Consider the following 13173-nt stretch of genomic DNA (forward strand, 5'->3'; position numbering starts at 1 on the left):
TACATTATCACATGGCACCAGTAGATGTGCTCAAACTGCATCTGTTGTACAGTCATTCTGCCACCACCCACCACTGGCATAAAAAGAATGGTTCATACACTTGATAATGAGTGCATGTAAACACCTGACCATGACTGTATATCACTGACAGTAAAAAGTGCATGAAGCAGAATTAACAGCATAAACAAATACCAGTGCAGCTGTCAGGCTACTTTTATAAGCATTCATTCCAAGTATTATGGAAAAGCATTTTTGCTTCCAGACCAACATCAACATAAATACTTGCAAACATCAATATCCTGTGTCAGTTGTCAACCTTATGGCAGGCAGTTCAAAGACAAGAAACGCATCCAATCAGCACAGCCTTGGAAGCAGGGCTCCTCGACTAGATTAGTTTTATTGAACAGATGGCGTTTCAATTTTGAACTTTTGCACTGGTGCAAAAAAAGCTTGGAGAGTCAGGCTGTTTTTCTCACATCACTGACAGAAGCTGCGCATCAGATGAAGGGGATGTGTGAAATAGCATTCCCAAGCATTTGTGTCTCCAAGCTCAGGACACAAACACTCAGATACAGACATGGTGCGGAGGCCGGACCATGCTGCTCCATCAGATGTTAAAAAGAAAAATATCAAAGGCTAAGTGTACGGCATGATACAAACCACTGCAGACTGCAAAGCTATTTCATAGCGAGGGTCTTGTGTCGTACTGATGATGGTGGCTTTGGCGCATTCACAAGAAACAGGCAAAACACGGTGGTCCTGTCAGAAAAATCTAATTTAAAAAAAGCACGAGTTACTTATTTAATGTCTTTTCACTGCCATCCGCTCCTGTTGCCCCACATTAGCAGAATCATGTTCTCAGTTTTCCCCCAGTGGCACTGCTAGACCTGGCAGCCCGCTCGCTCATGCCGGCACGAGTCGAGAGGACAACTGGAGAAAGATCACAGTTCAGATGCAGTCAGACGAAAAATATGGAAATCAGGCAGTGGATGGATGGACCGTTGTGTGTTCCCCTTGTTTCAGCAAGCTGCCACAGTCTGACTGACAAACTGACTTTTTGAGGGGCTCGTGCCCATTCCAGTCAGAGTTTATTGAAGGTGATTTTGATCTCCTCCATGAGGCCACAGCAGTGGTGCTGCCATCTGTCACCTTGATTGCATGGCGGCATCTCTAGGGGGAGCGCCATGGCTCCTGATCGTTTACAGATTGCGCTGCTTTCGCCTCCATAAGGGCCACATGCACAGGGCCAGATGGTGAGCATACACGCTTATTATGAGTCTTTATCTCTGTGCAGGAAGGAGTGGAACCATTAGGCCTCCCTCAGGATCTCTACTCCTCTCTGCAGCCATGCTGTTCCTCCGCAAATACAGTCCTCTTCTTCAGCTGTCACTGGTCTCCAATAACATACAGGAACACTTGTCCAAAAAAAAAAAAAGAAAGTCAAGGCATGTGAGGATTTTATTAATACATCTGCATATACACACTCACACACAATAACACCTGTTTCTAATCCTGGGAAAAAAAAATGGGGAAATATGGTATTTGGCAGGATGTGTGGTGGCGATGCCTGTTGTCTTGGTTACGACACTGTGACTGACTTACAGCATCAATGTCACAGCCTTACACTACACACACACACACACACACACAAATTCTGTAGTATCACGGTAAAGGTTGTGTGAGCATCAATATCGGTGCCTGGTAATTGCAGAAATAAAGTAATCGGAGCGTTACGCCGTGTGCGATAAAGTCTGTGTGCACAAATATCCACTCATGCATGGGGCTGATTCAAACAGATTCAGCCTGGTATGAGCCATTGGCAGGAGGCTGTTATTCCTATCCCTGACATATGTACTGCATGACCAGGAGGGTGAAGAGTATGTCCAGGATTAAAAAATGACATGTGTAACGTCGCCACACATTTGTCATGCTCCTTCGCCATCCTAAAGTTCATTCATTTAAAACATTGTTTGCTGTTTAGTAAACTCAGGAGTGCCGAAATGGAATTCGTAATTATGCAGGCATTTATGGCGTAATGCGTTAATGAGCGTTTAGTAAGCTTTTCATGAGAGGTAATATCCCACTTGATCAGAGATTAACAAAGAGCATTTCAGAGCAAAGGCTTAACTGCTTGAAGCATGGCTTCATTTCTCTCAATTACAGCTAATCTAATGTTTGGATTCTCTCTGCGATGATGCACTATTCAAGCGCATGGCTGACCTAATGAGTGAAGAAACGCTCTCTTGCATAATTAAAATCACACAGTCCTCACTGTAGCATATTGTGTGGGGAAAGAAACGACATACAATGTTTTCACAAGTACTAGAAGAGCAGTACCTTACTGCTACACTGTAGTATTCCTCACTGTTCTGCTTTGCTCTTCGCTGATCCTCTGTCCTGAGGCCATACCGCACTTTTAGGACAACAGCCGGCTGGCTATCTGCGAGAGCGAGCCCTCCTAGCCCGTCTCCAGCAGAAACTGGCATACTGTATGCCAGCTTGTGCTACATTTTAGCTCGAGGCAAAGCCACGAAGCCATGGCAACATATCGTCAAATGATTTTGGTCAATCTTAGCCAAGGAAATGTGAACAACAGCTTTAGCATTTTAAAGTCTTGTTGAAGGGGCATTTATAGACAGCAACACTCGCATTCTTAATGATTCAGAGATAATGTGGGTCTGTGTGGGCCTTGACCTTTGATCTACTTTGTGCAAAACTGAAGCTAAGTCCATACAGACAGGAAATTTTTGAAAACTGGGATTTTTCTGACTTTGGTGTTGTTTTTTAATCCCATCCACCCAAGCACTGTTTAAAAAAAAAAAATCTCCATTTATATCCACTGGCCAATCAGAAGAGTAAAAGAGAAAAAAAAAAAAACTTCAAACTTTTCATGTCTGCACATAAACATGGAAATAGAATTTCTGAAAATCTTCACCTTGGAAGATGTTTTTCATCCACACCCAAACTGTGTTTTAGGTCATTGCATTTTAGGTGTGGTCACAGATGGACCATCTTTGCCTCTAGGGCCCTGAGTTATCAAACTCTGCATAGAAAAGGTTCTTAAATGTTTTTGCATGAACACAATTTAGTATAATGTAAGGACAAAAAAAAAATTGTATTTATCAAACAGTCAGACGCTGTTCATACACGTCAGTAAATAGTTGTTGATAACATGTTCTAAAGGACATGCTTGTGCATGTTTATGGCCATTTTCATTCAGAAGTGCCCTCAAATAACTATATATGATAATAAAATATCCATTTGGTACTTGTGTTCCCCATCAGAATCACAGAAATGAGCAGAAAAAACTTGTGAAACAGAGACATGTTTGTGTGAGGTCACAGCAGTAAGATGAAAAATATAAAAATAAATAAACGTGGCAATAAGTGGCAATGATCCCTCCACCATTAGTTTTGAAGCTTATTTGAAATATAACACTTATGGCGTCACATTGTGTCTTAATTTGGACAACAAAATCACTAATGGACATAACTGAAACAAGCTTCAACATGCTCATCACAAAAACTAGCATAAAGCATTCCATTTAACAGAATAAGAAGACAATTATATATCGTTACAGTTGTATCAGAATCCTTTGCACTACTGTGACATCACAGCACAGTCTCACACTTTTTTCGTACTCCCATCACAAAATGAGTTACATTTTCGTGACACTTTTCTATTTTATTTCACTATTTCTAACCCTAACCCTACCCTTACCCTAACCATAACCCCCAAAGAACCTCTCCCCTGCATCACTTTGCATTTCGTGATACCGCCATGAAATGAATTAGAAAATGCAGCTTATTTAGTGACTTTATCACAAACTAATAGATTAATTTACATTTTGTGATCCCATCATAAAATGGTGTCAGGTTGGGTGGACATCACCACACTGCTGTCTTTATTAAGTCAAAATCTTTCCTAATAAAAGTTCATTAGCAAAAATAATGCTGTGCCTTTTTAATATAAAATTACAGAAGGGAAGCTATTTTCTTTCTACCTTGAACTGGCAGTGTTGTGAAAGTGTCGTGACACGGACCCACAACAGGGGGCGTAAATGAACGGACAATGGATAAGTCAAAAGTAACAATTTAATGTTGTGAATCACACAACGACGTACAGACAATAACAATATAGTGACTGTCAATCATACACCAGGTGACGTGTGGGCAGGCTCAACGATAGAAGACGCCTTGCGAGAGAAGAGCCGGATCCACACAGCTTCCACTGCCAACGGAGCTGAAGAACACCGGAGCCGCCAAGCCCTGCGCCCCAGGTGGCCGCTGTCTTCAGCAGTCAGACCCGGTACTGCTGGCAGAGAACAGAGACAGTCCTGATGAGTGTGAGGTCGCACACTCAGTAATCCCACAGTCTGTATTCAGTAAGGAGGGAGCACCTCCACCTCCAATCACACACTCGTGCAGCTCCTGTCTAACCACTTATCTGGTTGGGGTGTGAAGCGAAGCCGTCGCTGATCACACCAAACGCCAATCCCACAGATGAGGACACACCACAGGAAAACGGCTGCAAAGAAGTTCAGATTATTACTCAATGTTTTGAGTCAGCAGAGAAAATTACCTGATTGGTAGTTGATTTCTCGGCGAGGAGGTGGAGTTGCAGTCCGGCCTTTATGGTGATGGTGATGAGATGAATGAGTGACAGCTGGTGCTGAGGATGAGTGACAGCTGTCACTCCGGCGCCCTCTCCTGCTTGATGCCCGCACTCCAAGCAGGGCGCCATCTGGTGGTGGTGGGCCAGCAGTACCTCCTCTTCAGCGGCCCACACAACAGGCAGGTAGCAATCAATGTGTTTGTTGATTGTCACAAGCTGCTGTTTAGTTCACACAGGTGTCTTTTGTAGCTTTTGACACCAATGAGGCTACATGTCTGTTTCGAACTCAACATAATTACTGTGTACTTATTAATTTGAGATCATATGCAGATGAGGATGTGAGTTGTGACATCAGCAATGCTTTCTTGTTGCAGTATCACTGTTCTACCAGCAGATGCTTTGCATCCGTATGGTCAGAGCTGTGCATATATATTTCTAAATTCAAGTATAAGTTAATCAATGCCAGAGAAATGCATGAGAAATGTACCAAAGCATGGTTTAAGCACAAAACTGTGTGTACAAATAGTTGATGAATGGGGACTCTGTGGTTGCCAGGTGTTATGTGATCAACCGCTTGCCCTGGTTGTCGGCAGTGAGGCACCTCTGTGCTGGATCATGATTGGGAAAACATTCACCATAGTCATAGAGTTAGAACTAGCACCCTCATGGCATGTAATCTGCTTCATCGAGATCTCACTAAAACTATATATATACTAGTACTATATCACTCCAACAACAACTACTGGCTCATCAGCAAGACCAAACTCATCACTTAGGTCACTGGTTATGCACTACGTATGTCACAGTGTTAAAACCATTAAAAATGTTTTTGCTCCATCTATTTATCAAAATGTGCCCTTTAAAAATAGTGTTTTTTGCATGTTTTTGAGTTGCATGCTTCATCATGCATGCACAGCAGTTGGGCAGTACACCCTTCCAGCGTGTGATGAACAGATAACAAGACATGTCAGATGTAACATAGGTAGCTACAAAGAAACACACCCTGTCTTACTAAATGATCACATGAAACTGTAATGTCACCATGCTAAACCTGAAAGTAACTCCTCATGAAAGAAGGTCATCAAGGCCTTTAAGGGATTACTGTACTGAGCAGCACCTGAAGTGGACCAAGTGCAGATCAGTGGGGCATCACGAAAGTGCCGCAGGCACCAGCCCTTGCAGGCGTGTCACAGACTGAAGTTGTCACCCAGAAAACAACAGTTAAATTAACCTTGGTGGGCTCCAGCCAAACAGCCTGCAGTGTACCAGCACACTCCAAGCAAGCTCTTTCATTCTGTACTAAGTGAAGCCTTCTTTGCCCCCTACACCGATAAAAAATGTCACACTGAAAAGGAAAAGTGGATTTACATGATTTATATATGTACATTGGTTGCGCACGGATGGTTTGTTTACAGTTTTCTTGTGTTTCTAATTAAGAAACCTTAAAAACTGGGACTAATTCATATCATGTACAGATGATATACATATTTAAGTCATATTTCTTTTGTTTTTCTCATTGTAGGCTCATGTTAGTACATTCTTGATGGATGTAAGTATCTTCATTTTTATCAGTGGTATGCTTTTGAAACCCATATGTCATTTCTGCAGACAGATGTAAGAATGCTTATAGACCTCTTCAGGTTTCATCACCTGTGGGGTTCCCCAAGGGTCCATTCTTGGACCGGTCATGTTTCACTTAATTTTATTCATACGTCTGATACTAACCCCACAAACATAGAGCCTCAGAATGAGGGTTTTTTTTTTTCTTTTTACTGAGGCCCCTCCCCAGAAACTCAGTCAACTCAACATCAAAGTAGACTATCCACGCACACGCGGTCACGAATAGTGGTTGTTGAAGGACTTTATAGCTACTTAAACTTCTCATTTAAGTCCATTTCTGGAAAAAGTCAAACTCGGCATTTGTCTGTAGGTGATGTCATTCAGAGCAAAGACAATAACAGCACAATGGCAAACCAACAGAGTGAAACGAACTTTGCAATGTCAGATCATGAAACTACTGACCATTGATTTGAAAGTGATGGCTCAGCATTCATTCAGAGTGGTGGACCTGCTGAGCAGGTGTTTTGAAAAAGTCGGGAATACGGTGCTCATTATTTTCAGGAGCTATGGACTTTCTACTAGCTTGTGGCTGTGGCTGTGCGTGTGCATTGTGCGCACCGCTTGGTTCAGTGAGCTCAATCCAGAGAAGAGACGACAGACACTTCAACCTCAGTTCTTGATTTTTTGAGAGAGTCTCTCGGATTTAGGATCTACTGTAAAAGTGTGCAGAGTTGGCTGTCTTTACCGACGCACGGCGCTGTGTAAACCCGGTTATAACTGCCGGCTGGAAATCTCACACAGTTTTAACCCGACTGCCTGAACATGCAGCTGTATTTCTTACACTCAGACTTTTCACCGTTACTGCATCGATGATGGACACTTATGAGTGTGCACAAAGCTGTGTCTGTAGTGGAGACTGTTTTCAACAAGATGCATTCATGACTGATTGACACGCCCCCCAGTGAAGAGCGGCTGCTCTGTTACTGCGACTGCATCAAAATCAACACAGTTGTCACTTTAAACACAAGTCATTATGACACGAAATCACACTTATGTAACCTTTGCAATTAATCCATGGCTCCATTCTTACATAGCAGCTGTTTTTCTACATTTCATTCAACAGCACGCACTGGGACGTTTGCTCAGTGACGTAAACACTGTTGTAAACACTTGAGAACATTTGAAAAAATTAATTCTTTGTTTCAGTATTCTCTATAGCTGTTTGTTTTGATTGGCGTATGCTTAGAGACTGTTCACTGTTCGTATTTTATATGACTGTATGTCTTCTTTTGTTCCTTTCATTTATTTTATTCTTTTTACTTATTTATGTTTTAAATTTTTTATTTTATTTTATTCTTAATTCATTTTATTCTGCCTTTTAAATGATTTTTGTGAAGCGCCTTGAGGCGACTTGTCGTGATTTGGCGCTATATAAATTAATAAATTTGAATTTGATTTGATTTCACAGCGGTGCAGAAATTAATGTAGGTATATCATGACATGTCCTCTAATGGCCAAAGTTGTTCTGAATTCCGTGAGACTACTGCTTGCCTGCAGGAGATTTAGATTTCTGGCGCTCAACTGTTGACGTACACATTAAAGTGAGACAAGATTTGATTGACATAGTGTCTCTTCCTTGGGTTTTAACCCACTTCAGGTTTGGCTCTTTCCAGCTCAGCGGTTCCCAAATCTTTTCTGCAACCACCCCCCCTTTTGTACATAAGAATGACTTTGAACTCCCTCCAACTCTGTCCCACGCATACATCTTTTTTGCTTCCAAACTCCACTGGAATTTATTTTAAACATTGTAATGTACAAACAAAAAATACAACTTCATATTGAACAAAAGTGACAAATTAGCTTTATAGTTTAATAATTAAATGTGACATATATGATGTATTTTAAATTTTTTTTTAACTTGTCCATGTTGTGCTAGCAATCCTCAAGCATGATCTTCATCAGTATTGCCTGATACAGCTCATTTCCAACTCAAGAGCTTTTCAAAAACCACCAAAACACACACAAAATTATATACCACATTTTATTCATGTATGTCATTTTTTGTTTTTGTTTTTTGTTTGTTTGTTTGTTTGTCTTTACTAGTTTGAAAGTTCCTGTGACTTATACTCTGGTGCGAATTATATACCGAATAATCACACGTTCTTTATTCATAATAGCAGTTCTAATGACTTTATATAGTGAAGCAGATAACTGCAACAATTGTCATTTCTGGAAACAAGCACCAAAATTAGCACACATAATCCCGGCTTAGACATTAGTCTTTTGAAAAAACTGAGTATCCACTTGAATTTTTAATAGGTGGCCAGGTAGGGGTCAATTGAAGACTTGCACAGGGGTCAAAATTTAAAAATGTTCCAACCATATTGAAAGCTATACCACATTATGTGTCTGATCACAAAGATTCCAGAAATGTATAGTTTGGACTATTTATGACTGAATGTTATGGGGTAAAAACAGCAAGAATGGTAACAAAGGTCAGCTTTAGTTTGTACAGGGGTCAGAAGTTAAAGTTGCTTCAATTTTGATTAAAAAAAAAAAGTGGTACAAATTATTGGTTGACCTAATAGGACTAATCCATCCATCCATCCATTTTCTTCCGCTTTATCCGGAGTCGGGTCATGGGGGCAGCAGCCCAAACAAAGCCGCCCAGACCTCCCAATCCACACACACCTCCCCCAGCTCCTCCAAGGGAACCCCGAGGCATTCCCAAGCCAGCCGTGAGACATAGTCCCTCCAGCGTGTCCTGGGTCTTCCCCGGGGCCTCCTCCCGATGGGACAAGCCCGGAACACCTCTCCAGCAAGGCGTCCAGGGGGCATCCGGAAAAGATGCCCAAGCCACCTCAACTGGCTCTAAAACCCTATTAACTCAACCAATAGTTTGCATCACAATATTTAGAGCAACTTTAACATCTGACCCCTGTATAAACTAAAGCTGACCTTTGTCACCATTCTTGCTGTTTTTACCCCATAACTCAATAATATTCTGTCATAGATAGTCCAAACTATAACTTTTTAGAATATTTATGTTCAGACAAATAACGTGGTATAGCTTTCAATATGACTGGAACACTTTTAAATTTTGACCTCTGTGTAATTCTTCAATCGTCCCCTACCTGGTCGCCTATTGAAAATTCAAGTGGATACTCAGTTTTTTCAAAAGAGTAATGTTTAAGGAGTATTTGTGCCAAATTTGGTGCTTGTATCACCATTTTAAGGATTAGTCTGTAAATATTTTGTTATCTGCTGCACTAATATAGGTTTTTCCCAGGAATCAAAGCACAGAACCCACTTCAGGTTTAATTAAAATAATACATGCTAGTAATAAAAAGCACACTACAACAGTGCACAAAAACCCAAATTAAAGAGCTGATAACACAGATAAAAGGTGCAACTTATATCCTGAAAACACATATATTAATTTTTAATAATAACAGTTATAATGACTTGAAAGGATTTTCCCAGGAATCAAAGCATTAAACAAAATAAACTCACTAATCATAAAAGAATAAATGCTAATAAAACTCACACTACAGCAGTGCATAAAAATCCCAAATGAAAGAGCTGATAATACAGGAAAAAAGGTGTGACTTATACTGCAGGGCAACTTATACTCCATAAAATACTGTAACTGTAGAAATATATTATTTAATCTGTACATTTTATATAATATTTTAACTAAGTATTATGGGTGTCACAATACATCAATTTGTATTGGACCGACTACCCACCTGCACAGAACTGTACGCAGAATACACAGTCCGACTGCACAGTATGATTATACACACAACATAATGTGGCTTGAGAAAAGTAAAGTGGAACCAAACATCACATGACACAAGTTCAACCCAGGCAGCTTAAGCAGTGACAACGGCTATTTTCTTTTTTCAAGCTCCACCCCCCCCCCCACACACACACACACACATACACATAAACACACACACACACACACAACCCCACTTTCAGAACCACATTACTCTCACCCCTTCATTTTATGATGCTTTGGAAAAAAAGAAAGCCTGCCAAATATTTTTGTCATACATTAATAGTTAGAGGTAGCACATCATAGCTGAAGGTTGTAAATATATCAGTTATCGCTGCCCGAGTGCCCGTGCAATAGGTTATCCATTATCCAGTATCTAATCACATCACTTATAAAGAGGATAGAAGGTAACCACCTGAGTGTAACTAAAGTATAATTTTATATTCAATTTAAAACTATACCTGGGTTCAAATATTTCTCACAAACAACATACTTTCAAAAATGTTATTTTAGGCTACAAGCTGAAAATTTTGCTTCAATTCACAGCTTCTTTTCTTTCAGATCTTTGGTGATGGTGAATCTAACATGAGATAAATGTAAAAAGAGACACTTGCTGACTTAACATGCTTAACCATTAACTGGAAACTTCAGTAAAACATGTCAGCTACTAGAAGTAGAACATTTTTATACCTTATTGGTTCCACCGACTGAAATAAAGGGAAACAAATTGCCCTCAAATGGGCAAATACTCAAGGTATTTTTCTTCAAACACACTGATTTGAAGAAAACTGTCCATGATGCTGCTGTGACCTCTATAGACATGGCAATTCCTTTTTGGGAGAGAGCTAGAATCCCACTGAGGGCAAAGCAGCATCTGATCACAAAGTTAGAAAAGGTGTGCGGAAAATGGAAAACATTGAAAAAGACCAAGAATCGCAATACAGACAAGCAGAAGAAAGATGAAACAGTGTTTTGTGAATCTTTGGAGGACTTGTTTGACATGACACATAGAGATTTCAGGTTAGAGGGCAGAATTTGACATTACCGGCTCTGCTGAGGTGAAATTTAGTTGAAACATTCACCTAGTTTTAAATTAACTAGATCCCATCAATGGGAAAATTGGTATTCCTTACAGTGCACTGACTATTTGAAAAGTATTCACAGTGCTTCACTTTTTCTACATTTTGTTATGTTTCACCCTTAAAGTTAAAGTTGTTCCAGTTTTGTTAACAAGTGTTGCAAATTACTGGTTGAGATAATAGGATTAATAAATGGAAAAGTGGAATAGCATGACTGTGTTGAATGCTTGGTCTCCAATGTAACGGTCTAACAAGGTCAATGTCCAATTCTATGACATAGGACATATGTTACCCTGTAACACGATAACTAAGCATGACAGATGGAACTGAGGTCTTCAACAATGATGCAACTGCATGCAGTGCATCCAGAAAGTATTCACAGCACTTCACTTTTTCCACTGTTTTTTATGTTACAGCCTTATTCCAAAATGGAGTAAATTCATTTTTGAACTCAAAATTCCACACACAACACCCCATAATGACAACATGAAAATAGATTTTTTTTTCAAATTTATTAAAAATTTTAAAAAGCTAAGAAATCACTGGTACGTAAGTATTCACACCCTTTGTTCAATGCTTTGTTGATGCACCTTTGACAGCAATTACAGCCTCAGGTCTTGCCACAAGCTTGGCGCACCTATTTTTGGACAGTTTTGCCCATTCCTCTTTGCAGCACCTTTTAATCTCCATCAGGTTGGATGGGGAGCGTCAGTGCACAACTATTTTCAGATCTCTCCAGAGATGTTCAATCAGATTCAGGTCTGGGCTCTCTTGGGGAAAACAACCTTTTCTCAAAACATAGAAAATCTCAAGTTCCCCCCGTGAATCCGTGGGCAGTGCAAATAGAATACAAACAACAATAATTTGAAATTAAGTTAATCCTACCAGGATTATTAAAACAGCAGAGCAGATCAATCATCAAAAATCATTCATCTTTGCACAAAAATGGGTTCAGAATGCATACACATCTGTAATAACACCACAAAACTGATACCCACAGCAATGTGCAGCAAAAATGAATACTCTTCTTTTCAAAAACAAAGTTTTTAAACTTGCAGTCCAGAAATCTGTCCGGGTGGGGCTCCCAGTCCCACACGTCCTCGGTCTGAGCACAAAAATATAATAAATGTAAATCCATGATAAAAATGGAGAGAAAATATTAGTCCATAAAAGCAGGGCATTGTTTTAATCCTTAATTGTCCAACGTTGTGATGGAAACTGATCTGATAATCACCCTGGGCGCAGAGGTTTACCAGCACATACGCCCTCACGTTTTGTCTTCACGACAAATGTGTAATTAACTAATTAATTAATGTAGATCAGTGTTAAAGAGCCACTCTCTTCAGCTTGTTGTTTTCAGCTCAGTATGAGAGGAAAAGTCCATCTTCAGTTCAGTTCAGTTCACAACAACATTATTGTATTCCTCCAGACACTCTCAAGGTTAACTTCAGATAAGAAATAACCCAGTCATTGTTTTGCCTCTGGGAGCAAAACTCTTTCACACAGTCAAAGTATGAGATCACTCACATTTTACAGAATACAGCAAGCAGCAATTAATTTTGAACAGTACAATCATTCAACTGTACATTATTGATCAGCATAGTTCAAACATGAATGTACAAACCCTTTGATTATAAACAGAGGCAACAACAATGTTATTTGTAGTACACATCTTGACCTCATGACCTTTGAACATATCATGGAACATCATGTCAGGCATTAGTCAAGACTTTATTCAAAAATGGTGAATGTCTGACATGTTTTAAATCAACATGTTACAGCCTACTTAAGCATATGTTATTTATGAAAACCTTAAACCAAAACACTTTCCTGATTTGAGAGTCAACACACCTGTCAGCAGTTCCACATGTTCAATACAATTCATCATAAGCACATATTTCAATCATTAAACAAACTGTATAATATAATATCATTTCTAACCATCATTAATCAATTGAACACCCATCAAAGCATAGGCATACACATTTTTATTCATTTGACATCATGATAAAACCTTTAAACACATTATGGCACACGTATACACTCTATTCAATTTTATTCCTTTCATACAAGACCTATTTCATTTGAACCAGCATGGTGTACATACTTCTAAACATTTGTTATTTTTTTGAAAATAAT

The 13173-nt window shown here is 39.7% G+C and overlaps 1 long non-coding RNA gene across 1 annotated transcript; it reads right to left on the reverse strand.

Moving 5' to 3' along the window:
* Positions 1-460: 460 nt before the first annotated feature.
* On the reverse strand, positions 461-7118 carry LOC117519361. Its single transcript, XR_004563261.1, has 3 exons — positions 6988-7118; positions 2262-2267; positions 461-471 (listed from the first exon to the last, which is right to left on the reverse strand). It is a non-coding gene; the product is annotated as an uncharacterized LOC117519361 (long non-coding RNA).
* Positions 7119-13173: the final 6055 nt, after the last annotated feature.

This window comes from Thalassophryne amazonica, chromosome 1 (genome assembly GCF_902500255.1).
Source record: "Thalassophryne amazonica chromosome 1, fThaAma1.1, whole genome shotgun sequence".
Lineage (NCBI taxonomy): Eukaryota > Metazoa > Chordata > Actinopteri > Batrachoidiformes > Batrachoididae > Thalassophryne > Thalassophryne amazonica.